Below are 3,099 nucleotides of genomic sequence, written 5' to 3'. Positions count from 1 at the left end.
TCCACGTTTAACCTCCAGTTTAACCTTAAACTGGAGGTTAAACGTGTTCGACCTCCAGGATGCCTCCTTCCATTTCCACGTTTAACCTCCAGTTTAACCTTAAACTGGAGGTTAAACGTGTTCGACCTCCAGGGCTGCCCTTCCTATATCCACGTTTAAGCTTCAGTTTAACCTTAAACTGAAGCTTAAACGTGTTCGACTACATGACTCTCCAGGGCTGCCTTCTTCCATTTCCACGTTTAAGCTTCAGTTTAACCTTAAACTGAAGCTTAAACGTGCTTCTACAAAAGGCCTCACTGGAAGTGTCTGGCGTTTAAGCTGCAGTTTAAGCTTAAACTGCAACTTAAACGCCACTCTTGGAAAAGGTTTCTGGGCCAAAAATATTGCGGCTTAAGTTAGTCTTTGAGCACAAACATTAACTTAAACTTACTCTGGCATGAAACCCAATTGAATATCATGGTTTATGGGATTGGGCCTGAAGGATTGATGAGTCTGAAATTTCAATTTGTTGAGTCATGTATTATTATTTGATTATCACTAAGTTGGCTCAATAAATGTTACAGAATTTGGATCAACAGCCTCATCAAGATTATGGATCATAAACCCAAGGCAAAAGGAAAGCATGGAGAGGCCTCAAAGCCCAAGAAACACAACAGAAGCTCAATATAGAAAGTGTATAAATAGGATAGAATTTAAGTTAGAAAAGGGACTTTTACCTTCACTTTTAGCTAGTTTTCATATCTTTGTGATTGAATTCAGAGCTATGACTCACTAAACCCCCTTTCATTGGGTTAGGGAGCTCTATTGTAATTCAATGAATCAATAATAGTTTATCTTCTTCTTCAATCTTTTCTCTTGAATTTTGTTAGAAAGCTTCTCGATCTAATTCCATTGGGTAGTTGTCTTGGGAAAGAAACTACCCATAATTGGAATCCTTCGGAACCTTGGGAAAGGAATGGAGGATTCATGCTAGAGAAGCTTTCTCACAGTGAATTGGATTGGGGTTTGGATGGATATTGTGACATGTAATCCTACCAAATTGTGGTTCATGAAACTGTGTGGTATAATCAGTGATCGAGCATCATCTCTTCTTATGAACATTTAAACCAAGGGATTGGGAATTTGTTCATTTTTAGAGAGAATTGGTGAGCCAAGGGATTGGGATCCAATCACATAAGATTGCCAAGCAAAAATTCAATGAACGCATTGCTTGAGGAAGAGATAAACATGTTTTGATTCGGAGATCTCAATATCTCCTATAACCCAATGAATTCCCCAATTCTGATTACACCTTCTCTTTACATTCTGCAACTCAATTCATGCAATCACCCCCATTCCCTTTTAATTTCAGCAATTTAGTTTCTGCTCTTTAATTCATGCAATTTAAGATTCCGCCATTTCAATTTCTTGTCATTTACTTTTCCCGCCAATTTTACATTCCGCAATTCTCATCTCAATCTTGATTCCGCTCAACTAGAACACACTTCTAATCCGAATTGCTCACTCAACCAATCCTTGTGGGATTCGACCTCACTCTATTGTGAGTTTTTACTTGACGATAACCGGTGCACTTGCCGGAAGGAATTTTGCCGATCGTGCAATTTCCTAAATCGTAGCATAACTAGTTTATGCGCATCAAGTTTATGGCGCCGTTGCCGGGGATTGGTTTTCGATTGACAATTCTCCAATTGGAAGCTAACTAGATTGAGCAATTTCTCTTGCTTTGTTAATTCTGTTCAAGTTACTTGTTGAATTTTAATTTCTGCACTCGGTTACATGCTTTCTTTCTTTATGCCTTTAAATTCAAGCAACTAACTCACTGACTCACTAACTGTTTGAATTAATTCCTCAATTGCTCTAACCATACTCTTCCATTAACCAAGAGTATTTCACTTGTTTGTGCCTGTGCTGTGTTCTTGTATGACAGGTAGGAGAGGAGAGACATCAACTCCTCCATATATCGAACCAGAGAGGACCCTTCATAGACTGAGAAGGGAAGCAAGAGGGAAGAGAGTAGTGGGAGAAGAGGAATCTGAAGGAGAATCTGAGGACAATTTTGAGGAAGCTTTAGATCTCAACATGGATAGAGAAGTTCACAACCATGAGAGAGCTGATGGAAACAATGCCATTCCTGAGAGGAGGGTTCTTAGTTCATACATAAACCCAACCTCTGGGAATTGTGGTAGCAGCATCCAGAAACCACCCATTCAGGCCAACAATTTCGAGCTCAAACCACAGCTAATATCACTGGTGGAGAATCATTGTTCATTTGGTGGAAGTGCTAATGAAGATCCCAACCAACATCTCACAAAATTCCTGAGAATTTGTGACACTGTGAAGTCCAATGGAGTCCAGGAAGATGCCTATAAACTGCTTTTGTTCCCATTTTCACTTAGGGACAAGGCAGCTAAGTGGCTGGAATCATTCCCAAGGGGGAGTCTAACAACATAGGATGAGGTGGAAAGCAAGTTTCTGGCACGTTTCTACCCCCCACAAAAGGTCAATAGGCTTCGATCTGAGGTTCAGACTTTTAGACAACAAGATGGTGAAACTCTCTACGAGGCATGGGAGAGATTCAAGGACTTGACAAGGAAATACCCACCAGACATGTTCCATGATTGGGTGCAATTGCATATTTTCTATGATGGACTCTCTTATGAATCAAGGAAGGCTGTAGACCATTCATCAGGAGGTTCATTGAACAGGAAAAAGACTGTGGAAGAGGCCATTGAGGTGATTGAGACAGTGGCTGAGAATGAGTACTACTATGCATCAGAAAGGCACAACACTAAGGGAGTCATGGAGCTGAACCATGTTGATACAATTCTAGCCCAAAACAAGGTGTTTGCCAAGCAACTAGCAGAGCTTACCAGGCAATTAGAAACAAAGCAAGTGGCTGCAATACACACACAAGATCAAGAGGAAGTAAGCATTGAAGGAGGTGATTGGGAAGAGGCCAACTATGTGGGAAACCAACAAAGGCAATCATATGATCCACATTCCAACACTTACAACCCAGGATGGAAAAATCACCCAAACTTTGGGTGGGGGAACCAACAAATCCAACCACAAAACCACAAACCTTACAACCACAACCAA

The 3,099-nt window shown here is 40.7% G+C and overlaps 1 non-coding gene across 1 annotated transcript; it reads right to left on the bottom strand.

The window, feature by feature from the left end:
- Positions 1–2,505: 2,505 nt before the first annotated feature.
- On the bottom strand, positions 2,506–2,609 carry LOC148578008 (small nucleolar RNA R71). Its single transcript, XR_015904722.1, has one exon. It is a non-coding gene; the product is annotated as a small nucleolar RNA R71 (small nucleolar RNA).
- Positions 2,610–3,099: the final 490 nt, after the last annotated feature.

This window comes from Arachis ipaensis, chromosome B1 (assembly GCF_059453495.1).
Source record: "Arachis ipaensis isolate K30076 ecotype BB chromosome B1, ASM5945349v1, whole genome shotgun sequence".
NCBI classification, from domain to species: Eukaryota; Viridiplantae; Streptophyta; class Magnoliopsida; order Fabales; family Fabaceae; genus Arachis; species Arachis ipaensis.
The sequence above is the reverse complement of the archived record's forward strand: the minus strand, read 5'-3'. Positions and strand labels throughout refer to the sequence as shown.